The sequence below is a fragment of the Hypanus sabinus genome, chromosome 1 (assembly GCF_030144855.1).
Source record: "Hypanus sabinus isolate sHypSab1 chromosome 1, sHypSab1.hap1, whole genome shotgun sequence".
Lineage (NCBI taxonomy): Eukaryota > Metazoa > Chordata > Chondrichthyes > Myliobatiformes > Dasyatidae > Hypanus > Hypanus sabinus.
Genome location: NC_082706.1, coordinates 20,154,895 through 20,182,016, shown reverse-complemented (window position 1 = coordinate 20,182,016; position 27,122 = coordinate 20,154,895). Strand labels below are relative to the sequence as shown.

The window sequence follows — 27,122 nt, the reverse complement described above, 5'->3', positions numbered from 1 at the left end:
TAAGGTAGAAGGAGTCAACTTTAGAAAACCTAGCACATTTATTTTTCAACATAGTCCCCTCCTACATTTACACACTTAGTCCAGCGGTCGTGGAGCATACGGATCCCTTCTTTGTAGTAGTGGTCCACAGCAGGGGTGATTGATAAGTTTGTGGCCTAAGGTAGATGGAGATGAGTTATACAGCTCTCATTACATACACGTGCAGTTCAACTCTTTGCGTGATTATGCGGAAGGTTTGAAGTTAATAATTCACCTCCTTATACATTAGGCCATGAACTTATCACCCCCCCCCCCCCCCCGCTGTCGACCACTTCTGGAGGTCCAAGATGCTGACTTCTACAAAGAAGGGATCCGTATGCTCCACGACCGCTGGACTAAGTGTGTAAATGTAGGAGGGGACTAGGTTGAAAAATAAATGCGCTTGGTTTTTTAAAATTGACTCCTTCTACCTTAGGCCACGAACTTATCAATCACCCCTCGTATGTACTCTACTAATAAAATCTACTTTGAACTTAGAAATCAAAGTGAACTATCCAAAGTAAATGGAAGCTGCTGGAAACACTCAGTAGGTCAGGCAGCATCAGTGGAAAGGGAAACAGTTAACGTTCCAGATCAATACTCTTCTAGCTGGCAGGTGGTATAGTGGCATCCGCACTGGACTTCAAGGCGAGTAGTCCTGGGTTCGAATCCGGCTGGCTCCTTGCACGCTCTCCATCCGTGCTGGGTCAGGCACTGAGTTAGCAACTTACCGTCATAAAGTAAACTAGACAGACACTAAAGACACAGCAAAGTTGCTGCATAGTGTGCCACAAGGCTTGGAGAGGAACAAATCAAATACGCTTTCATCAGAGTTGGAATTTACCCACCAGACATGGTTACAGCTTCTATCCCGCAGTTATCAAACTCTTGAATGGATTTCGTGTACGCTCAAGGTGAACTCCCAGTGATGTCCCAGTTAACCCCGTCATGGTTCTTACATTTTATTTGTTTATCTGCAACACATTATTTAATTATTTATTATTCTTTAATTCTTTACTCTTCATAACTATTAAATGTTGTTTTCTCTTGCATGTGGCCCCTGACCCACACACCACAGCAAATTCCTTATACCTGTAAATGTTTTAAAGGTTTCAAAGATACATTTAATGTCAGAAAAATGTATACAATATAATTCCTGAAATGTAGAGCTCCCAGCTCCCCTCCCTCCCGCGTGTAAGTGGCAGCAAGCAACAATCCCCCCTCCTCCCACTGCCAAAAAAAAAATCGGCACTCAAGCATGAGCAAAGCAACAGCAAAGACACAGGCTTACAGTAACCCCAAAGACTACATTGTTCACCCGACATTTGACATACCACAGTCTCTCTCTCTCCCTCTCTCTCTCTCTCTCTCTCTCTCTCTCTCTCTCTCCCCCCCCCCCCTCCCTCTCCCTCTCCCTCCCTCTCTCTCTCTCTCTCCCTCTCTCTCCCTCTCTCTCCTCCCCCCCCTCCCTCCCTAATAAGGAAGAAAGGGGTGTCTCAAGCGGGGAGACGTAAGAAACGACTCATTGGTTTACGATGTCAAAAGTCTGCTAATCGCTTTTTTCGAGGTCTGTGCTCGAAGATTTCAAGTCTCTGGGCACATAGCCAAAGATATTCCGACTCCCCCGGAGACACATGGGTCTCCTGCCATGACACCAACCTTCGATCCACCTGTCTCCAGAGCCCTGAGATCCTAGACCTCCAAAGCTGAGCCAAGCTCTTAGACTGAGCCTTTGGTGTGCGGAACAATGGCCGATTACGAAACCCTGACAGCGGGTCCCATTCCCCATAGTCAGCGTGTAACTCCAGGTCAGGGTCTTCAAAAGAACCCTGAAAGGGGAAAATAGAGATATTAAAGATGGAAATAGAGCTGTTTCTGAAGATGCAAGCAAAAGAGTCGCTGTTTAGCGTCATCATCAATCCACTCCCAAATGTCTGAGGCAAATTAAATTGACTCCTGATCTTTGATTTTCTCTGTAGCTGCCACACTGTATCCCACATTCTGTTTTCTTCTATGGTCTCAATGTATGGAATGCTCTGCCTGGACCATTTTGTTACTGTATCTTGATACACGCGCAATAATAAACCAATAAAAATCAAAGGTACGAAGAAGGGAGAGTTGTGGACAGAAAAAGGAAGAAAGTATGCAATAGAGATTTGGAGGAAACCAATAATTTACATGATGGAAGAGGGCAGTAAAGATTTGTTAATTACATAATTTCCTGTGATGTGAAAACATTTACTGATGACGCATCAGCCAAGACCACCATTCTGTTGGCTACATCATTCTTCCCTACTCCCACTTCCATTCCCAAGCGAATTTGGTAGGTCACAGAAAGCCACAGAATGGAATCCAGCTCTTTGATTCTATATTAGTTCTGTGCAAGCATTATCCAGGCAGTCCCACTCTCCTGCCCTCACTTCATAATTTCCAGCATTTCTGCCTATTAAAAAAGCACAGCTTGGTCTTTTAGCTTGAATTGTGCATCCATGTGTTAGTAGAAATTGTTTATTTGGCTTCCAGAAGATATAAAGGAAAAAGAGTAATCGTTGCTGTTGGAGACTTGGAGTTCTGTGGAATTTGATACAGTAATTCTCTTGTAGGGGCCCCATGTGCACTAAGGGTTCAGACTAATTCTCTTGCCCATCAAGAAGGGGGAAGGAGAGGTGATTACCTGATGAGGTCCCATGAATTTTACTTTTGAACCAAATGCAGCAATTGTAGTGGCCTCTTATACACAGAGAGGTCACTTGTACGTGTAAGTTACAGTGTTGTGGAAATCCAAAAGTACTGCAGATGCAGGAAATCTGACATAAAGACAATAAATACCAGAAAAACTTGGAAGGTCAAGCAGCATCTGTGGAGGGTTAAAATTTCAAAGCTGAGAAAGTGAGAAAGCAAATTTTTATTTGTTTACTCATTTAATTAGAGCACAGAAAGGCCCTTCTGGCCCAACAAGCTGCACTGTCCAGCAATCCACCTGTTTAACCATAGACCAATCACAGGACAATTCACAATGATGAATTAACCTACCAACTGGCACGTCTTTGCACTGTGAGAGGAGAGCAGAGCACCTGAAGGAAACCCACAGGCACATGGGAAGAACATTTAAACTTTCTTACAGAGGACACTGGAATTAAAGTTCGAACTTCAACGGCCCGATTTGTCAGAGCGTTGCACTAAATACTGTGGTGCCCCATTTAGTCGAGGTAGCAGAGAAAGTGAGAGACGACAGGGGTGGAACAGAGGGAATGGCTGTAATAGGTTGACATCACAGCAGTGAAACTTTGTTGTCTAATATTGTGAAGCTGTGGATGTTGTATAATCTGACTAACTGGGATGTGTCCAGCAGGCTTGTGAAGGATCAGGTTTCGTGTTAGCTCAAGAAACAAGCCATCCGCTAATGGGAGCCAGCCTGTTGAGCTTCATCCATGTGAGGAAACAAACCACCAACTTTCTAGGTTGAGGCCCGGCATCAGGATCAGAACAGAACAAATAAAATGGAACAAAATCTAATAGTGGAACACAATCGCAACTGGCCAGTCCAGAAAGAAAACACAGTGAATAAGCAAGTTGGTGGAAGACGGGCAAAATCACTGTTGAATACTTCAGGTGTACTAACAAAAGATGAGGTGGTGCTCCTCAGCCTTGTGTTAGGCCTCACTACATGGAGGCCATAGACTGAGAGGTCCGGTAGGGAGGATGTTGGGGACTTAAATGGCCTTTGTGATCCTTGCCCTGTTCAAAGGGTAAAAAGCCAGTAAAAACGGTGGATTTTGGTGAGCTCCAACTTGCAGTGGACGTAATCTTGTGCATAGAGCGGACAGACAGTTTATTTTCCTAGGGCTGAAATATCTAATACCAGAGGCTGTGCATTTCAGGTGAGAGGGGGTAAGTGCAAAGGAGATAAGAGGGGCAAGTATTTGGTGGGTGGATGCCTGGCATAGACTGCCTGGGGTGATGATGGAGGCAGATACATTAGGGACTTACATGAGATGTTCAGATAGGACGTGAATGTGAGGAAAATAGAAGAATATTAGACCTTGTGCACACAGATGGGATTAGTTTAGTTGGCTATTTGATTGCTAATTTAATTGATTCAGCAAGGCATTGTGGGCTGAAAGGCCTGCTCCTGTGCTGTGCTGTTCTGTGATCTGTTTGCACCATTCGAAAGTTAATGGCCTGTTGCTAAATCATCACTGCTTCTGTTGCAAACTTATCGTAGTGCCATTCTATTTCTTGCCTTTCAATTATCAGCCCATCAGGTTCCGTGTCAGCTTTTTGCTGTTATTGCTGACAATGTGTCTCGTGCAATGAAATCCCTTCAACTTCTTAAAACTACCTCAGGAGGCTTTCATTGAATGAGAGAAGCCTTGATTTTCATCTGAACCCTGCATTCCAGGAAGGACAACTGCAGCTGTTCACATTCAATGGCATCTTTATCGAAAAGAATATCTCAAGGCAATATACACATCTTACTCTAAAATGAGTTTATTTTGTGCCGTCCTTTTGTTGACCTCTACCTTGTTGGACAGTGTCCAAGGAGAGACGTTCAACACCATCTATCACAGTGACAAAAAGTTATTCTGAAAGCGCTCTGCCTTTGCAATGACAGAAATCAAATCATGTCCAGCAGGAGTGTGTTATTGCTTCCTTCAGTCTTCCCAGAGAGGAATTTAGCACCTGGAACAGGACGGGGAGGAACAGGCCATTCAGCCCACAATGTTGTGCCGAACCAGCTTGAAAGCAAGTCGAAAACACCCACCACCAATCCCTTCTACCTACACCATGTCCATATCCCTCCATCTTCCTTACATCCATGTGCCAATCCAAACATCACCTAAATGCCTCTACCACCACACCAGACAATGGCATCCGCCATTCTCTGAGTAAAGAACTTAAGCCTCACGTTCTCCTTGACCCTCCCCCCTCTCGCCTTCTTATCCCTCTGATATTAGCCATTTCAACCCTGGGAAACAGATACTCACTCTTCACCCTATGCCTCTCATAATCTTGTAGACCTCTATCAGATCTCCTCTCAGCCTTTGGCAAAACAACCTAAGATTATCCAGCCTCTTGTGATAGCAAATGCTCTCTAAACCAGGCAGCTAAGATGATTTTGTGTTCACTGACTTCCTCCAGGCAACCTATGAAGCAGCATGGTCCCAGATCCGAGAACTTTGGTAATCAGGCGGATGCATGGTCTGGTGGGGGTGGTCCATGGGCTAAGGGTGCCAGAGTTTTGGAAATCTATGTGTACAATTGGAGCAGATGTTACTGCCTCAGTGTCAGGTGTCCCTGACGTGTAACGCTGAAGATTTTGGAACGATGTAATGGACTAAGAGATGGGAGATTAAGAAACACAGACAGAATAGGAACACTAAAGCAATGATCTGCAGCACTCTAGAACAACAATCTGATTCAGATACAAATCTATTTAGTTATCACATGTGCGTTGAAATGTACAGTAAAGTATAACCAAAACACCCAAAAGATGTGCGGGGGTCAGCTCGCAAATGTCGCCACACATTCTGGTGCCAACAGTAGAATGTTTTCAATGTTCAGCAGAACCGCATAAACAACAACAGCAGCAAAACAGCCCCCTTTCTTCCCAGTCACCCACCTACCACACACACACATACACTCCTCCTCCAACCCCAGGGCAGGCTGCCTCCGGGTCTTCAGCCACCAATGGACTTGTGCAATCATGGACATCAAGCTTTCAGAGTCCCCAGGGCTTCAGCCATGGGGCCTTGACTTCCTGATTCGCTGACTTCTATCTTTGACCTTCAGGCTTCACTCTTCAGTATTGACCTCGATGACGGGAACCCGAACTCTGGACTTGCCAATGATGAGACCCTGAATTCCAGTCTCCAAACTCTGGATTTATCAGTGACGGGACTCCGAACTCCAAGCCTCTTATCTTTGGACTTGCCAGTGACAGGATCCCGAACTCCAGGCCTTGAACTCCAAACTCTGCTATCCGTAATCTGCTGCATCTGTGGTGAGGGGTGTGGAATGTACTGGTGTTTCAGAAAGACAGACATACTTTATTGATCCCGAGGGAAATTGGGTGGCGACAGAAGCTTCTACATTTACTCTGCAACAATGAGCCACTGAATCATGAGCTGGGAAGGAAGATCCCCTGAAGTGACTGGAAGGAGTTAGTAATAAGTCAAACTAACAACTGCAAGATCGGGTCCCTGTGGTTATAATTGCATATCTGAAAATTAATTGCAGTTCATTACTTGCAAAGAAAGTGGTTGTGAAGTGTGCAAGTAACAAGATTTTTCCCTGACATCACACATAGGAGCTGTTGGAATAATATTTAAGAATTTAAGGCTGGTATATTTGCCAATAATTTAAGTGTTTTTATGCCTCAATTCATTCCCAGTCAGGGCACGAAAGAGTTGTCAGTGTTTACCTCTCAGACTCCATAGCTCATTCCCATGAAATGCTTTCCACGACTGATGGCAGCTCTTTGTTCTGGTTTATGTTGCCCATCTGTTGTGGTTGGCTTTGACCCTGGCTAATGTTTGCTAGTCTGCTCACTTGTCCACTAGTCCCCAGTAAGGCTATTACACATTACACATCAATTACATCCATTACACATCAATAAGTTGTAGCCAACAGACATTATGAACAGTAAATTAATATACAAGTAACCAGAGAATGTAGGAGCACACATAGCCTTTGGGACGTTTTCATCATTTATCCAATGGTGTCTGCCAACAATCGCCTGGGTGTCAACATCTCTCAGGATCTGTCCTTGGCCCGTCATATTGATGCAGTCAAAAAGAAGTGGCTATATTTCATTATGAGTTGGAGGAGATTTGGTATGTCACCAAAGTCACTCGCAAATTTCTACGGATGGAGAGCATTCGAACTGGCTGCATTACTGTCCGGTATGGGGTGGGGGGGAGGGGGGCACAGCGCAGGATCGAAATAAGCTGCAGAAAGTTGGGAACTCTGTCAGCTGGGGCGCACTGGTCTCCTCAGGATCCAGCACATCTTTTTTGAGGAATTGCTCCTTAAAGAGGGCATCCATCATTACGGACCCCCATCATCCAGGGCATGCCCTCCTGTCATTGCTACCATCAAGGAGGAGGTCCAGGAGCTTGTAAGTGCAGACTCGATGATTCAGGCACAGTTTTTTCCCCTCTGCCATAAGATTTCTGAATGGACATTGAACCCATGAACACTATCTCACTCCTTTTTTTTGTGCTACTTATTTAATTTACAAAATATATGTATATATGTATGTATGTAGACCACGAACAAGAGAAAATCTGCAGATGCTGGAAATCCGAGCAAAACACACAAAATGCTGGAGGAGCTCAGTAGGCCAGGCAGCATCTGTGGAACCAAGTACAGTCGACATTTTAGCCTTGTGTGCTGCTTCTATGTATATAGAACTTAGGTAATTCAGAGTTTTTCTAATTATGTATTGCAATATACTGCTGTCACAGAACAACAAATTTCACGACGTATGCCTGTGATATTAATCCTGATTTTGATTCTGATCAGAATGCTGTTCCCATCTTCTCCCCCTTTCCCCTGATCCCTTTAGAATCAAATATATCTGTCTCCATCTTAAATATAGTCACCCTGCCCTCTCCTAATCTCTGTGGCAGAGAATTCAACATATTTGCCACCCTCTGGAGCGGATGGGAACAGGAAAGTTTTCGATGGGCTGAGCAGCCTAATTCTGCTGTAAGTCTGACGGTCTTATGGTTTGGTGGAATATGGGTCATATACATCAGTCGGAGTAGTTTCAATGGGCATCTTAGAGGATGAGTTGAGCCAAAGGTCTGAAGCCAGAAGTCCTACATTGCCCGATTCAACAAGAGCTACTTACCTTCAGCCAACCAGCAAAACCCCAATCACTGCAGTTCAGCAACACCAAGGCTACTTTGACCACTTTGCATGAAAATGGACTGAAGTTTTTTTTTTGTTCTGATTGTGTTGTCATCTAAAAGTTGGGTATGATTTGTGCTTAATTTGTCTTTCTTGTGAATGTTGCTTGTACAATGCTGTGTGCCTGTGATGCTGCTGCTGAAAGAATCTTTTTCATTGCACCTGCGCCTACGACAATCAACTCAACTTTGACTTTAGCACTGGGTGGAGAACTCTCTCCCGCTCTGTTGTTTATTTACTTATTTATTTCTTGACATGCAGCGCAGAATAGGCCTTTCTGGCCCTTTGAGATCTGCTGCCATATCAATCCCTCACTTAACCCTAGCCTATGGTTTAATTCTTTTTTCATGCCAATAATTGAGGGGTCTGTGGACTACAGATTGGGAACCCCTGCTTTCTTAACCAAGTGTCTTTTAAATGTCTATAAATACTTACCTATTTATTGAGATATAGTGCGGAATAGGCCCGTCTGGTTCTTTGAGCTACATTCTGCCTACCAGTCCTCTGATTTAATCCTAGCCTAATCACGGGACAATTTACAATGACAAATTAGCCTACCAACTGGTACATTTTTGGATTGTGGGAGGCACCCAGAGCACCTGGAATGAAACTCATGTGGTAACAGGGAGAACATACTAACTCCTTTAAGGCAGTGGCGGGAATTAAACCGGGGTCATCTGTACTATAAAGCGTTGTGGTAATCACTACGCTACTGTGCCGCCCTTTTGAATCATGCATGAACATTTGACTGTGCAACCTGAGGTTGTGACCTCAAGTTCTTGACTTATTGATCATTGGGAACATCCTCCCAGTGTCCGTTAGAATGTTATGGGATGAGAGCTCTTCTCATTCATTCATACAGCATGGCAGTGTAACGCTATCACAGCACCAGTTTCAATTCTGCCACTGTCTGTAAGGAGGTTATACGCTTACCTCGTGCACCCGACAGAAAGAACGTTCAATCACGCACCGATGATGTCACCTTGACTGGTGACAAAATGTTTGCGACCTAACCTCCAGGTTCAGTGACCGACCCTGCAAAAAACAGTCTGTGTTTCCTCCCACACTCCAAAGACTATGAGTTGGTTGGTCATGTGGAGGTATTTGGAGAGCCAGGACCCATCATGTCAAAAAATCCAGCCACCATGCCATATTACTGAATAAAATCAAAAACTTCCAGTGAATATAGATTTAACTGACCCAATCTTTGCTGATACCCTCTGAGTGATAAAACTTCATTGTGTGCCTGCCAACATATGAGCATCTTGCCAAAATAAAGAGACCAAAGCTGCACCCAAAACTCCTGACATGTTCTCACAAAGGCCCTGTAAAACTTTAGCAAAACATAAGAAAGGTTTTGATTTCATTAGGACCTATCGCTACTCGTCAGGGTGCTCCCTGATGCACTTTACAGCCAATAACTTCCTTCTGAAGTGTGGTCACTGCTGTAATTCAGCAAGTGGAGCAGTCAGATGGTATTCGGCAAGATCCCACAAACAGTGCAACAGCGTTGACCAAATTGCCTGTTTCGGTGATGCTGACAAGAGGAATAAGTATTAGCAAGGACTTTGGGGTGATCTCTATCTCCTCCTCAAATAACTTATACAGACTTCTATACTTCTCACTGAGACAGAGCAGGTCACAGTCAGAGGGAAAAAAAGGACTGCAAATGCTGGAAGTCCAAATAAAAACGGGATATGCTGGAAACACTCAGCAGGTCAGGCAGCATCTGTAGAGAGAGAACCAGAGTTTCAGCTTGTAGGGGCAGCAGAGTGGAATCGCTACTTAGCAGCGCCTGAGATCAAGTTTTAAACCTGATCCTGGGTGTTGCAAGCTACTGACGCACAGCATCAGAGGTCGACTTTCAATCCTGATCTCAGGTCGCGTCTGAGGAGAGTTTGCACATCCTCCTTGTGTCTATGTGGGTTTCGTCTCTCGTGCCCCAAAGACACGTGAGTAAATTACCCTTAGTGTGGAGGTGAGCGGTAGAATCTGGGGTGTGTACAAAATTTCGAGGTACATTTATTGCCGAAGAATGTATACAACCCTGAGATTCATCCTTCTGCAGGCAGCCGCGTGTGGGGAGAATAAGCGACTTGGTACGGCAGGTGATTGCAAGAAGTTGTGGACCCTGCTCAGCACATCCACCCCTCTATGGACTCTATTTAATACTTCTTGCTGCCTCAGTAAAACAGCCAGCATAATCAAAGACCCTATCTTCGCCAGAGTGGTGGGCATGCGTGCCTGAAGTTCAGCTCTTTGGTGGGCTGGAAAGCCCATTTCTATGCTGTATCTCACCATCATTTTATGAAGGGTCTCTTACCTAAAACTTATTTCTCCTTCCACAGATGCTGCCTGACCTGCTGAGTGTTTCCAACTTCTAGTTTAGAACAAATGAGATTTAGATTAACATGTTTGAAAAACTGCACTCCTGACAGTCCATCAGCTCCTCAGCGCTGTCCCGAATCACCTGTATGGATGTTTAGTGCCTACTATTGGTATTGGTTTATTATTGTCACATGTACCAGGATTCAGTGAAAAGTTTGGTTTTACTGTTCATACAGATCAAATCATTACACAGTGCACTGAGTTAGAATAAGCTAGAACAGTAACAATGCAGAATAAAGTGTAAAGACTACCAAAAGAGTGCAGTGTAGGTTAACAATAAAATGCCAGATCAAATGAGCTATATTTTGAGGCTAAGGGTTCATCTTTTCATACAAGAGGTTTGTTCAAAAGTCTGATAGCAGTGGGATAGAAGCTGTCCTTGAGCCTGGTGGTACCTGCTTTCAGGTTTTTATATTTTCTGCCTGTCGGAGAGGGAAGAAGAGATAGTGTGGGGTGGGTGGGGCCGTTTATTTTGCAGGCTTTACTGAAGCGGTGAGAAGTATAGACAGAGCCCATGGGAGGGGATGCTGGATCCCATGATGTGCTGAGCTGCGTCCACACTCTCAGCAGTTCCTTGCGATCACGTGCAAGAGCAGTTGCCGTGCCAATCCATTAAGCAGCCAAAAACAATGCTTTGTAAGGTGCATCGATAAAAGTTGGCGAGAATCAAGAGGGACATGCGGAATTGCTTTATCCTCCTGAGGAAGTAGAAGGATTAATGAGTTTTCTTAGCCATGATATCAATGTGGGCGGACCAAGGCAGGCAAATTATGATGTTCACCACCGAGGAGCCTGAAGTGCTCAGCCCTCTCACTGTTGATGCAGACAGGAACATGTGCACTGCCCTCCTTCCTAACGTCAAAGACAGGCTCTTGCAGGCGTGGAGAGAAAGGTTGTTGTTGTGATACCATGTCACTAAGCCCCCTGGCTCCTTCCTGTGCTCTGACGCATTGTTACTTAAGATGCAGCCCATTACTGTGCAATTATCTGCAAACTTGCAGATGGAGTGAGAGCAGGATCTGGCCAAACAGTCTTGAGTTTACAGGGAGTAGAGTACAGGCTGAGGACACAACATTGAAATCCAGGTCGTTCAGACTTCAAAGTGCATTTATTATCACAGTATGAGTACTTTATACAGCCCTGAGATTCATCTCCTTACGGGCAGCCACAAAAAAACAAAGAACCCATTCGTAAGAAGACCATCAGACACCCAACGTGCAGAGAGAAAAAGAAACAAATCATGCAAGCAATATAAATAAGCAAGTAGCATTCGGAACAAAAGTGAGTCCTCAGACACGAGACCTGGAGCAACTGGAGCAGGCCACAGCTTTCACCTCAGTTCAGTCAGAGTCGAGTAAACGCTGCGGAGAAGTGAGCAGAACCAGCCCAATCCAAAGCTCTGGGCCCAGCGCTTGTGACTTTTCAATCTGGCCTGGTGTTTAAATTGTCCAAGCATTGGGTCCTTCCTCACTCTAGGACCTGCGACTTGTTGCTTTGATATGCTTTTGGAGCCCCAGCGTTTAGAATAATTGTGGTGGATGTGCTGCTGCCTATCCTTATTGATTGTGGTCTACTGGTCAGGAAGTCAAGGCAAAGGGAGGCATTAATTCCCAGGTTCCCAATTTTCATGTTAAGATTGCTTGGAGTTATAGTATTGAAGGCAGAACTGTAGTCAATAGGTAATCATACAAACAAGAGAAAATATGCAGATGCTGGAAATCCAAGCAACACACACAAGATGCTGGAAGAGCTCGGCAGGCCAGGCAGCATCTAGGGAAAGGAATAAACAGTTGATGTTTCGGGCCGAGATCCTTCAGCAGGGCAGTCCTGATAAAGGGTTTCTGCCTGAAACATCCACTGTTTACTCTTTTCCATAGATGCTGCCTGGCCTGCTGAGCTCGTCCAGCATTTTATGTGGATTGAATAGTGTGAGGTAGGTGCCGGTATTGACTAAGTACTCCGGAGATGAGTGTAGGGCCAAGGACATGACATCTGCCATAGACCTACTTTGGCAGCAGACAAATAGCAGTGGATCACTGTTATCTGGAAAGTGGGAGTTGGTGCGTGCCATGACTAGCATCTTGAAGCACTTCATCATGGTAGATGTCAGAGGCACTGGGCAGTAGTCACTAAGGAACAGAAGTTATTGGTTCTGTGGGACTAGATTTAGCACCCACAACCTGATGATTTGAGGTGAGGGGATCACCCACTAAGCCCCATACAGGTTGCAAAGCAGGGTATTTGGATCTGCTCAGCCTACTCGTGACTTATTGGTCATCGATGCCAGAGGAATGAAGTACAAAGAATAAAAAAGTACTCAAGTGTTTCAGCAATTCTTCATCCCATTATGCTTGAGTTAATGATGCAGCGAAGAGTTCAAATCCCACAACTGTTTTGAACTTTAAACTCCATTAGTATTAAATAAACGTTCAATTTTAAAAACCCATACGGTGACCATGGAACTACAGGATTGTTATAAAGACAAGTCTAATCTAACTCACCAAGTCCTTCAGAGAAAGGAAGTGGATTTTTGTCAGGCTTGTATGTGGCTCCAGACCCAAAGTAATATTGTTGACTCATAACCTCTCAAAGCGGCTCAGCGGGCTGCCCTGTGGAAGAGTAATTAGGGATGAGCAATAAGTACTGGCTTTGCCAGTGACGGCCGCATCCTGTGAATGAATAAGTGAAACCCTTTTTGAATAAATGAGTTACAATTTCCGTCAAAACAGCAGAAGGTAGTGCCACAGCAGTGGGTCTATTTCTGCTCTGACATTGCAAATGACAGCAGAGACTTACAAATAAAGCGCACCCATAATATTGCAAATGTCTTAGAGCAATCTCCTCTTGCAGACATTGGACAGATCTTATAGGATGGTTTTGAAAAACCGTTGCCTACGCGTGTGTTGATTATCTTGACTGTCGTAATATTCAGATCATATATATCTTTGTTTACGTATTGTATAATACAATCTACACTGGGGGAAAGCTCGTTGGCAAAATAGCCAATTCTAGAGCATACTTAGTAAGATTTTTATGAGCACATTGTAAAATTGTATTGAATTTTTTATGAGCTAAAGCCTTCTTTGCTAAAAGGAATTGAACAAAGACATAAACTCCTTACATTTGTGTGTGTGGGAGAGAGAGAGAGGGGTGAAGTTTGAAATCGTTTTGTAAATGGCTTTTACTTCTTGCTGATTAACTGAGGGAAAAGTTCAATCTTGAATTTCTGAGCCTTTCACTAATCCATTTGAAGCAGTTTGAGATCTGGGATTACCCACAGGTCACCTCAAAGGATTAAATGGCAGGCTCTCTTGCAAATTCAAAACGAAAGATTCTTTTAAGATCCTATTATATTTGGAGGAATATTTTTGTGGACCACTTTTATTCAAATTAACCTTGGGCACCGGCAAAGGGACTTGGCACCTTGCCCAAAAAATAATAGCTTTTCTCTTGTGTTCGCATTGCTTCCCTAAGCAGTTGTTCTGTAATAAGCAGCATGCACAGAGAACCAAAGGAGTTCTCTATCTTTCTTTCTTTCTTTCGCACACTTCATTTCTCCGTTTTAGGTCTGACCCTCTCTGTCTCCTTCTCACACTTTTACTCCTTGCATTTCCCACTGCATTTTTCTCTCTTTGTTTATCTTTCTCTCTCATTCTGCCTTTCTCTCCCACCTTCTCTTTTTCACCTTCTCTCTCCTCTCTCCCCCCACTCCTCCCTCCTCTCTTCCCATGTCCCCTGCCTCCTCCCCCTCTCTCTTCTCCCCCTTACCCGGTCCCCTCTCTCCCTCCCCTCTCTCCCTCTTCCCCCTCCCCCTCTTCCCACTCTTTCCCCTCTCCTTCTCTGCTCCCTTTCACCCCTCTCACCCCCTCTCCCCTTTTCTACCCCATCCATCACCTCTCACCCCCTCTTTCCCCCTTTCCACCCCCCTCTCCACCCCCCTTCACCACCTCTCCACCTCCTCCCTCCCCCTCTCTCTCCCTCCTGCTCTCCACCCCCTCTTCTTACCCCTCCTCTGCTGACACAAGGGATCCTGCTGATGATAATAATCTTGAGCAACACACAAAAAATGCTGGAAGAACTCAACAGATCAGGCAGCATCTATGGTAATGAATAAACAATCAACGCTTCTGGAAGGGGGAATATTCCAGAATGAAAAGGTGTGGGGAGGGAAAGGAGGTGAGCTGGAAGGTGATCAGTGAAGCCAGGTGGGTGGGAAAGGTAAAAGACTGGAGAAGAAAGAACATGATAATGGACAATGTGAGAACGGGAAGAAGGAAGGACACCGGGAGGTGATAGGCAGGTGAGGAGAAAAGGTAAGAGGCTAGAATGGTGAATAGAAGAAGAGGAATTTTATTCACCAGAAGGAGAAATCAACGTTCCTGTAGAGACAGGAATGGGGACAGTAATTAAAATTGTTGGCCACTGGAAAATTCTGCTTTTTACCCCTCAATTTACATCAGTCCTCACCAATGTAGAGGAGGTAACATCAGGAGCACTGGATACAACATTTGCTTACGGGGATATGTGCCAGGAGGGAGATCATTGGGGAGGGATGAATAGACAAGGGAATTACGGAAGGAGCGATCCCTGTGGAAAGAGGAGAGTGAGCAGAAGGTAAAGATGTGTTCAGTGGCAGCATCCCGATGAAGATAGCGGAAGTTGTGGAGAATGATGTGGTGGATGGGGTGGTAGGTGAGGACAAGAGGTACTCTATGCCTGTTAAGGCAACGAGAGGATGGGATGGGCGTGGTTGTCCTGGAAATAGAGGAGATGTGGATGAGGGCAGCATCAATGGTGCAGGAAGGGAAACCCCATTCTTTGAAGAAGGAGGATATTTCTAATGTCCTGCAAAGGAAGGACGCATCCTGGGAACAGATGCAACAGACACAAAGGAACTGAGAAAAGGAAATAACATTTTTACAGGATACAGGGTGGGAAGAGGTATTGTTAAGATAGCCATGGGAATCGGTAGGTTTATAAAATATGTTGGTAAACTGTCTCCAGAGGGAGACATAGAAATTGAGAAAGAGGTGTCAGAAATGGACCAAGTGAATTTGAGGGCGGGTGGAAGTTGGAGGAAAAGTCGATGCAACTGTCAAATTCAGCATGGGTTCATGAAGCAGCACCAATGCAATTGCCAATATTGCACAGAAAAGGTTGGGCATTATTAACAGGGAAGGCTTGGAACATGGGCTGTCTCACATAGCCAACGAAAAGACTCTCCCTCTCTCTCTCTCTCTCTCTCTCTCTCTCTCTCTCTCTCTTTCACACATACACGCACACACAATCTCTCTCTCACACACACTCTTTCAGTCAATCTCTTTCTCACTCTATCTTGCTCGCTGTTTCGTTTTCTCTCTCATGCTCTCTTTCTCTCTCGTTCTCACTCCCTCTCTCTCACACACACAATCTCTCTCTCTCACTTTATCTCACTTGCTGTCTTCCTATCTCTCAACTGCCTAATTCTTTCCTTCCAAAGACTGAAGAATGGTTGCTTAGACCATTTACAAACCCTGTCCACTCACTTGACTTCCACTGGGTGAAACAATATTCTCTTTGTAGCCTTATACTGTACAAGGGTAAAATTAAACGTCTGTCTAATCAATTGTCACCATTTTTGTGGAAAGCATATTCTTTTGCAATTCGTGCTTCTGCTTTCAACTGTAATTTAATGTAAAGGCCATTGGATGTGTTATTTTGTGGTTCCCTGATAATTAATCTTTCACAGTTTGTATGGTGATGCAATGTATGCATATTCCTGTTCAGACTGCAGATGACACAACGTGTGAACGGCATCTCAAAAACATATTCATGATGAAAAATATGTATTCGTGATAAATCACGTTCATCATGAAGTGGTAGCAGAGAAGGTTTCAATAATTCACTAATGTATTTTTACTTTTATTCTAGCTGGTATTGTTGCAACGTGAAAAATATTTTCAGTGAATAATGCTTGTAGGGTAACCAGGTTTAACTCTATCTGCAGAAAGAGGGAGAACCTTGCAGTGTCATCGCAGCTGCACAGGGTGGCCAATATATTTGAGAGAGGGGAGGGGGAAATAAGCGGACGGATGTGTCGGTGATTTATTTTTGTGTTTGATGTTAATCATGATGCAGTCTGAAGACCAAAGTTTCAAATATTCAAAGTGCATTTAATGTCAAGGAGTGTATAAACAATTCAGCCTTGAGATTCATCTACGTAGAGGCAGCCTGAAAGATAGAAACCCGGAAGAACCCAATTAGAAGAAAAGACCAACGCCCGATGCGCAGAGAAAGAGAAAATAAACACAATCATGCAAACAATAGAAGCGAGCAACAGCGTTCCGAACCAAACTGACCAGGAGCGGATCCTAAGGTCAGTCCCGTAAACTACTTTGTATGCAAACCAGGCCAGGGAGTCTCGTAAGAGAGAACTTAGGAGGTTAGTAAAGTTAGGGCAAGTTTTCAAACGGCTGGATGTGTGAAGGTGGGTGAAAAATTATTCGCTACAAAACAATTTGCTCAGAATTGGCACTGTGCAGGGAGCCACATCAAGACTACAGGGGGAGAGACCTTATGACAAGCAAGAAGTGCATGACATAATGTGCGTTAGAGAGATTCTCAGACCTCAGGCTTAAATAATTGCACTGAAACCACTTGGTAGGGCCCAAGCTGTCTGCCGACCAACGTCTTGTTAAAACAAAGGTTTCCAATGGGGGAATGGATCAGTGAGTGAGCAGACCTGGAGTAGATTTTCACTGGAATGGCCAAGGAATGAATGGGAAGGGGCATGCTGCCAGTGGAGCATCAGAGCTGGGGTGGTGATTCCAAGCCATTCATTCAAGGACAAACTATGAGCATCCTAGAGGAGTCAAAGTTCAGAGTAAATTTTATTATCCAAGTACATATGTTCCACCATATACAGCCCTGAGATTCATTTTCATTTATGTCACCACATACAGTCCACAGATTCATTGTGGGCATACTCAAAAAAACTATAGAATAATATCCATAACAAAATCAATGAAAGACCACCCAACTAAAGCGTTCAACCAAAGCGCAGAAGACAACAAACTGTGCAAATACAATAAGAAGAAATAATAAATAAGTAAACAAACAAACAAATAAACAAACAAGCAAGCAAGCAATAAATTTCCAGAACATGAGAGGAAATGAATCAGGAAGACAGGGATAGTTCTTGTAGGAGGTGCTAGTTACTGCCCAGGGCAAGATCTACTCATTTTGTCAAGGGCCTCGCCAATCGACAACCCTGCATTCACCTTAATAAGTAGATCTCAAGGTCAACAATAGCTGTGCTTTGAACGTTGTTTTGTATCATTGCACATAACCAGCAAGCTCTGGAACAATAGATAACTCGTTTGCATGTATGATAGGTGCCTTGTAATAAAACTTTTAGTCCAATAGCTTCTACCTATGGCACAACTCTTTTAGAGTTGCTGCCTGTGAGCTCCAGCGGTCTGACCATTGGTGCTGTCAGTGTGGAGTTGGCATGTGGGCATTGTTGGATCCTGCTGAAGGGTCTTGCCCCGAAACGTCAGCTGGACTTTCCTCCATGGATGCTGCCTGGCCTGCTGAGTTCCTCCAGCACTTTGCGTGTGTTGCTTGGATTTTCAGCATCCTGCAGATTTTCTCTTGATTGTTGAACCCTGATGCTTTTGTGATCCAAAGGTACTTCAGAGGTCAAAAATACAGCATAAAACTCGTTGCTCATAAATGTTTACTAGAGTAAAGGATAGAAAGGAAGAAATATAGTGAGGTAAAGGAAAAAGAGAGGACTGAAAAGGTAATGTGGTCTTATACCAGACTAGAGATAACAGAAATTCGATTAATAATATTAACCAACAAAATAGACAAAATCAAGTAATGTGACATCTGCCGCTGAAGCCAAGAGGTTTCCACAAAAATGCAAAAGGAACTATAAACTCACTGAGCAATTGCATGTATATAGGTGATTATATAAAAATTCAAGCAAGCTTAAGAAAGTTGAACTACAAGAAAGATAACAATAGCACACCTCAAGCAACACACACAAAATGCTGAAGGAAGTCAGCAGGTCAAGCAGCGTCTATGAAAATGAAAGAACAGTTGACGTTTCAGGCCAAAACCCTTCTTCTGGATTAAAAAGGAACAGGAAAATGCCGAAATAAAAAGGAGGAAGGAGGGGAAGGAGGATAACTAGAAGGTGATAGGTGAAGCCAGATGGGTGGGAAAGGTCAAAGGCTAGAGAAGAAGGAATCTGATAGGAGAAGAGAGTGGGCCATAAGAGGTGTGGACCCTGGGGGGGGGGGGGAGGTAATAGCAGATGAGAAGAGGTAAAAGGTCAGAGTGTGGAATAAAGGAAGAGGGGAAGGGGAGGATTTTTTTACTGGAAGGAGAAATCAATGTTCATGCCATTAGGGTGGAGGCCACACAGGTGGAATATAAGGCATTGCCCCTCCATCCATTTGCAGGAATGCGTTCTCCATGTTCCATAAGATACAGGATCAGAATTAGGCCATTCAGGCCATCAAATCTGCCCACCATTTTATCATGTCTGATTGATTACTCTTCTCAACCCCATTCTCCAACCACCTCCAATTGTCTCCAAATCAACCTTTTTAACCCTGTTAACTTTGGTTTGGGTAGTGAAGTGTCCCGGGGGGTGTCAGATCCTGGACTCCTGAGTTCATGGCTTAGGATAGCCAGTTCTGGGGATAGATTTGAGGAAGAAGCAGCCACTGAATCTTTTGCCGCTGGTTACTCTGAATCCTATAAGGAGTACATTGCAGGAATTAGATTTCAGAGTCTTGGAGGGTTATCATTTAACCTGACCCCATGCCACCGATTTAAAGAGGGGGTGTTGACTAAAATTTATCCTAATTGTCCGTCAAGCAGTTATAGGTGAAGCAGAACCACTCCCCTGGAATACGGATTTATGGTTTCTGAAGAAACCTCAATGAAGCCAGTTACTGGTTGAGCAAGCAGCTGTCAATGAAAATGTCCTGCGGTAATGGATTTGTAATAGTGCTCTATAGGCTTTTTATATGAATGACCAGGCTTGAGAAACTAGGTTAGTGGTAATGGGCCAGAGCAAATGGCCTGTGATAGGTTCAGTGTTGCCACCAGTAATTTCATAGTTTAATGTCCGAACCGCAACCATATAGCCTCTGAAATAATATTCCTTCCGTTTCTCACTATTGAATGTTATATTGGGGTAAGATGAAATTTGTTTGTCATTTCAACCTTTGTAAAATTTGCCCATTTCATCCAGACCTGACTGTACATTTTCAGATATGCATCCTATTACTTTTTAAAAATTTTCCCCTTCTCTCCTTTTTAAAATTTCTTTTGCTTCCTTGATTCTTTTGCTCCCTTTCATTTACTTTTGGTACTTCTCATTGTCTCAGTCCATCTCTATTTCTGTCTCTTTCTCTAATATACCTTCTTGCTATTTTGTTTACTCCCTTTTACCTTTCCTTTCACTACTTTTAAAATCTGTGAAGGGGATAGAGCATATCTCTGCATGGGCAATGATCTTCTGGTATTCCCTCACGGCACGTGGCCAGGTGGTTAAGGTGTTGGTCTAGTGATCTGAAGGTCACTAGTTCGAGCCTCAGCCAAGGCAGCGTGTTGTGTCCTTGAGCAAGGCACTTAACCACACATTGCTTTGCGACAACACCGGTGCCAAGCTGTATCGGCCCTTGCCCTTCCCTCAGACAACATCGGTGGCGTGGAGAGGGGAGACTTACAGCATGGGCTCCCATAAAACCCTGCCCAGGCCTGGGCCCTGGAAACTTTCCAAGGCTCAAATCCATGGTCTCTCGAGACTAATGGATGCCTGTAATTCCCTCACGTTTGGGAATTGCTACATTGCTGGCTGCCACCTTATCTTCAGCGAGCTAATTCAAATCAATACCAGTGTGTTGGAATGGATTGAAAAGCTTTCCTTGTTTTTATTTTCTGCTCCTGAACATTAGAGATGTCAAATTTAAGTTGGCCTATTTGACCTCATCTTTTAGTAATGCTGGTCAGTCCTGAGGCAGGATTTTGATTTGAAATGTTGATGAGCGCTTTCCTCCCATAGATGCTGCTGAGTTCCTCCAGCAGATTGTTGGTCGTTCCAGATCTCAGCACTTGCAGCCTCTGTGTCTCCTTGCTGCTTGCCCTGCTGACTTTTTCCAGCAGTTTGCATTTTGATTGAGAACAAACTGGTGTTGTTTTCTCTGGAGTGGCAGAGGCCAGGGAGAGGCGGTGGAGAGACCTGACAAATATTTAAAATATTGAGAGGCATAGATAGTTAGGAGAACCAGTATATTCAGGGCAACACAAGCACTAGAAAATCTGCAGATGCTGGAAATCCAAGGCAACACACACAAAATGCTGGAGGAATTGAATTGACATTATTTCTTACATCCTTCTTACATGAGGAGTAAAAATCTTTACGTTACATCTCCAACTAAATGTGCAATCATAGTAACTTACAATAATTTATATTAAATAGAACATTCAATGTACTGTAGAGTATACTCAAGTCAGCGTGAGTTCATCAGTCTGATGGCCTGGTGGAAGAAGCAGTCCCGGAACCTGTTGGTCCTGGCTTTTATGCTGCGGTACCGTTTCCTGGATGGTAGCAGCTGGAATAGACTGTGGTTGGGGTGACTTGGGTCCCCAATAATTTTACGGGCCCTTTTTACACACCCATCCTTGTAAATGTCCTGAATAGTGTGAGGTTCACAACTATGGATACACTGGGCTATCCATACCACTCTCTGCAGAGTCCTGCGATTGAGGGAGATACAGTTCCCATACCAGGCAGTGATGTAGCCAGTCAGGATGCTCTCAATTGTGCCCCTATAGAAGGTTCTTAGGAGTTAGGGGCCCATACAAAATTTCCTTACCCACCTGAGGTAAAAGAGGTGCTGTTGTGCCTTTTTCACCACACAGCTTGTGTGTACAGACCATGTGAGGTCCTCGGTGATGTGGATGCCGAGGAACTTGAAGCTGTTTACCCTCTCAACCCCAACAGGGGTAGCCCGTCTCCATTTCTCCTGTAATCCACAACAAGCTCCTTTGTTTTTGCGACATTGAGGGAGAGTTTGTGTTCTTGATACCTCCATGTCAGAGAGGTGACTTCTTCCCTATAGGCCACCTCATTATTGTTTGAGACAAGGCCAATCAATGTAGTGTAGTTGGCAAATTTAATTAACAGATTGGAGCTGTGGGTGGTGATACAGTCATGGGTATACAGGGAGTAAAGGAGGGGACTCGGTATGCAGCCCTGAGGGGCTCCTGTGTTGAGAGTCAGAGGGTTGGAGGTGAGGGAGCCCACTCTTACAACCTGCTGGTGACCCGACAGGAAATCTAAGATCCATCTGCTCAAGGCAGGGTCAAGGCCGAGGTCTCTGAGCTTCCTGTCAAGCCTGGATGGAACTATGGTGTTGAATGTTGAACTGTTGCCCAAGAATAGCATTCTCACACAAGCATCCTTCTTCTCCAGATCTGTAACGACAATGTGTAGAGCAGTGGCTTTTGCGCCATCTGTCGATCGGTTGTGTCGGTAGACGAATTGTAGGGGGTCCAGTTTGGGCTGAGACCCTTCACTAGGACCTCATGAAGGGTCTCGCCCCAAAACATTGACTGTCTATTCCTTTCTGTAGATGCTGCTTGATCTGCTGAGTTCCTCCAGCATTTGTCCAAATCAGGGCAAATGTTTTTTTTTTAACACAGAAGAGGTTTAGTGTCTCTAATGCACTGCCAGGGATAGTAGTAGAAGCAAGTGCAATACAAGTGTGGGGATGCTTTTAGATCAGCTCATGAATATGCAGAGAATGGAGAGTTATGGACATTGTGTTGGCAGAAATGATTAGTTTAGTTGGGCCTTTAATTAGATCAGTACATCATTCCTGTGCTGTTCTATATTCTAGGTGTCTGGCCCATGAGTTAGTTTATTCTCTAAACATTTGCCATCTCACTGTACCCCTGTGGAAGTACTTTTCCTGGTTTCTTTCATTTGTTCACACCATGAAGATGTCCCCATGGTGTTTGTCATTCAAAACTGTAGTATTCATTTATTCTGTGCCCTGTTCCTCTAATCTGTGAATCCATGTCTGAGGATCACATTGAGGCAGGCATGACCAGGCCCCTAACTGCACCTCAAGTACAATTGAGCAGCTTTAAAGCTACACTGGGGATTTGAAGAGAATGGTGTGCTGGAAGACCGTCACTGACCTGAAAGTAGCTCTCATTTTCCTTCTACAGAGCATGCTAAAAATGCTTATTTGATATTGGCACAATTTGTCTGAGTAACCCGGCAACCAATGTACTATGATGTTTGGTGTCCTTCCATTTACCTGAGGTGATGGGCATGCAGATTTCAAGCTTTCTTCAGGCCGTCCTTTGTTCTGGATTTCTTTTGATGACTAAAAGAGCCAATTCTGTGTCACCACTGAAAGCGTCATTGTCTGTTGGAGTTGAGTGACCTGTGGTAGAAAAGCCTTGCCCAGGGTGTTGGCGTCAGCTGTGGTAGTGTTGAAACCCATGATAGTTATGGTGGCACATTACTTCCCATTGCCATATTGCCATGATTCCTAATGTCAAGGGTGTCCACTTCAGCCCATCTAGTCTATACCATTCACTGAGTAGTCCCATTCTCCAATTATTTTTTCCAGCAACCCAGCACATCATGAAACCACTCTTCCCTCCATGGACTTTAAACTTCTTGCCACCTCGAAGGCAGCCAGCATAATCAAAGAAGCCATCCACACTGTACGTTCTCTCTTCCGCCTCTCCCGTCAGGCAGAGGATGCAAATGCCTGAAATCACATACCGCATAGTTGTCAAGGGCAACTTCTATTCAGCTATTATAAGACTAATAAATGATTCCCAAGTACAATAAGAACCCTGGACTTTTGTTAAAACGTGAGTTGTGACCAAAGGAGAAAATGGCGGGAGTCGCTTAGCACTTCATGTGCGTCAAATGTCAAACTTACAAAATTAGCAAAGAAGAGAAAAATGCCAATACAGACGGCCCTCCTTATCCGCGGATTCCACATGCGTAGATTCAAGCAACCGCGGATCGGGAAGTTCTCTCTCCAGCACTCGTCGTTTGAGCATGTATAGACTACTTTCTCATCATTATTCCCTCAACAATAGTATAACAACTGTTTACATAGCATTTATATTGTATTAGGTATTATAAGTAATCTAGAGATGATTTAGAAGTACAGGCAGTCCCCGGGTTATGAACGAGTTCGGTTCCTGAGTCCGTCTTCAAGTCGGATTTGAAGTTGGAACAGGTACATCTGGTATTATTCAGTGTTATTTAGTCAAACGTTTGTCTTTGTATATGGTATATATTTTACCTTTCTATACAAATAAAACACTTGAAATGTATGTATTTCAATAATTAAACAATTGTGTTGCTTAGTAATAATTGTAGCTTTCATCGGGGCAGGGCCTTTCACATGCTTCATTAAAATTGTTCCGATCGTTGACCAACTGTAGCCTAACGCTTTTCCAATGACCGATGGTGTTTCACCTCTTTCCGATCGCTTTATTACTTACACTTTATTTTCAATCGTGATCGTGATTATTTTTGTGAACAGAAACACTGCGGATTCAGAGCTGCACCGGGTCCTAATGTCCACTGAACTGAGACAGGTTAAATAAGGTCCATGGTTCCGCTGGGTCCTAAAGACCACCGCACTGAGCCAGGTTAAATAAGGGACTTGAGCATCCATGCTTCTTTGGTATCAGCAGGGTGTCCCAGAACCAATTGCCCGCGGATAAGGAGGGCCGACTGTATTTACAAAAAACAATCTACCAGAAAACACAATAATAGCTCCATACGTATGCCTGTCTACTGTGAACTCCTGGCAGACCCAATCTCTCTCCCAAATGAGGGCAATGAGCTCTTTCTTTAGGGACTAGGAATTAGCATCCTTAATTACCAACAAAATGAACTTGAGCCTACACCTGAATTAGAATATGATGCATCCCACAATGTAGTTACAATCACATTACAAAATAAACAGAAGTATCTACCTTAAATACTGTATACGAACAATATATACACATTTATACATCCCTGTGGCTAAAGAAATGGAATATCTTGCTGTGTATGGTGGGGATAGCACCATAGAACCAACCCGAGCACATCAGCAGACTTTAGGACCATTATGGGAATATACTGGGGAAGATGTTGATGTGTACAACACTCAACATCGTGTCAGGGCAATTTTTGTGCATGGGTATGAATGCATCTGTGTAAGGAGTGCGTTTGCAACCTTACAATCTACCACGTCATGATTTTGCATTTTACTGTCCACTTGCACTGTGCTTTTTCCGCGGCTTTTACACTATATTCTGTGTTGCTGTTGTTTCAGCTTGTTCTACCTCAATGCTCCGTGTAATGATACTGAAGCTGCTGAAGTTGATTCTCTATCCAGCATCTGCTTCAGCACAGACAAGTTCATGATCAGAATCTGAGGCACCATCATCAGTCGAAACAGCCTGATTTGTGTCCGAAGGGCCACAAAGTGTTTTCAGGAGTACACAGGAACAGGTAGCTAGAGCAGGGGTCAAAACACAGCCTTGGTTTGCCTTGTTTTTCATCAAAAAATGAACAAAAATAAGGCTGGAAGACTGGATGGAGCTGGCCATATTGTCGTGTAAGGAATGAATGAAAGTTCAGGTCCAGCTATCCCCTAGTATCTATTGCAGACATTTACTGTCTCTTTGACGAGATCACAAAGATAACAGAATTGTCTTTGCTGTTACAGGCAGTTCTCTTGGATTTGATGGGAAAAAAATTAAAAGAAGATGTAGAGCTCTATGATTCAATTAAGAGAAGTGCTCTCTAGGAATCTAAGATCATGTATAACATGATTCTTGTGTCTCTAAATTCACAGCGTTTGAGTATGTCCTGCTAATTAATTAGTCCAGTCCATTAAAATGACTGGCAAATGCCTTCAGAATGATGTGAGAATTGAATTTCCTTTGTAGCTGCTGCAGTCCTCCCTTGCTGTTTAATAATATACTGGTTCTTGCATTGTGCTTATCCCGTGGATCCAAACCATCCCTCCAAACGAAATGGAGGTCATCCAGGTATGCAACATATCAGGTTTCATCACACTTGAGTTCAGCCGAAACTTCCTCATGTGTCTCGAAGAAGGGTCTTGGCTTGAAGTGCCAATCATCTACTCATTTCTCCAGATGCTGCCTGACCTGCTGAGCTCTTCCAGTAAGGCTCAGAACAGTTCCTGTCCAGTGAACTAATTGCTTGTTCTTTTCAGTAGGTATTTTATTTATTTAATAGGGTATAATGCCGAATAGGTCCTTCTGGTCCTACAAGCTGCACCACCCAGTAACCCCGATTTAATCCTAGCCTAATCAAGGGACAATGTATGGTGAGCAATTAACCTACCAACTGGTCAGTCTTTGGATTGTGGGAGGAAACCAGAACACCCGGAGATAACTCATGTAGTCTTGGGGAAAATGTGTAAACTCCTTACAGGCAGCTGTGGGAATTGAACCCTGGTCGCTGGAACTGTAAAGCAATGTGCTAACCACTATACTATCGTGTTGCCCGTAGATCTGGGCTGTGTACTCCTTTTATTCAGTCGTAAAGTACCTGCATGGGGTCCTGTTGATTTTTGCACAGCTCATTTAGCAAATTTCACATCTGGTAGTGTTTTAGAATTACTCACATAGCAATTAAGCTGTACGGTGACAGGAGGGATCTCTGTTCAAAGATGGGTTTATTGTCATATGAGCAGGTGCAAGCACGAACAGGTGTAATGAAAACCTTGCAGTAGCACCACAGGCACCTTGCATCAGATACGCAACATTAATAAGAAAAACACATCAAATATAAATTATGCAAATGTATGTAAGAAAGAAGACAATTGGAATGAAAATGACCATTATAGTGCAAAGTGGTCGTAGTGTTGTATAGTGATTTGGATAGTGCAGGTTGCCTTAAGAACCAAATGATCGCAGGGAAAGAAGCTCTTCTTAAATTTAGTGATTTGGGACTTTAGTTTTCTGTACATACTACAGATGCTAGGCGTGAGAAGATGGTGTGGCCTGGATAGTGAGGATCTTTGATGCTAGAGTTTGCCTTCTTGATGCCGCATCTCAAGAAGATACTTATCATGGCAGGGAGGATAGTACCGGTGATGTATTGGGCTGAGTTCGATACTCTCTGCAGGTTCTTGTAATCTTTATTCCTGTTTCTTCATCTTACTCAATTGTTGCAGTATCAGAATGACCTTGAGATTTTCCATGTTTTTATTTGTTTGTGTATTGATTGATGAAATACAGCGGAGAGTAGGCTCTTTCAGCCCCTCGGACAGCAATCCTTTGATTTAATGCTAGCCTAAACATGAACAATTTACGATGACCAATTAACCTGCCAATTGGTACATCTTTGGGCTGTGGGAGGAATCCAGAGCACCCAGAGGAAACAGAGGGAAGATACAAGCTGCTTACAGTTTGGTGGGAATTGAACCTGTACTGTAAGGTGTTGTGCTAACCACTTCGCTACCATGCCTCAATGTATCTATTTGGACCACAGCTGAAAGAATGTAGAATGTTCCTCACAACTCCATTCACACTTGAACATCACACTACTGCTAATGAGATAAGAATCAGAATTGGGTTTAATATTTCCAGCATATGTTGTGAAATTTGTTAACTTGGCAAAAGCAGTTCAATGCAATACATAATAATATAGAATAAAGAAAAAATAAGTAAGTAAAACAGATACAGTAAGTATATACAGTATATATATGTGTGTGTGTGTGTGTGTGTGTGTATAT

General features: G+C 43.7%; 1 protein-coding gene across 3 annotated transcripts in view; it reads left to right on the top strand.

The window, feature by feature from the left end:
* LOC132391741 (netrin receptor UNC5D-like) overlaps positions 1-27,122 on the top strand; it is a 775,452-nt gene that overhangs the window by 120,878 nt on the left and 627,452 nt on the right. The gene's annotated exons all lie outside the window — the stretch shown is intronic.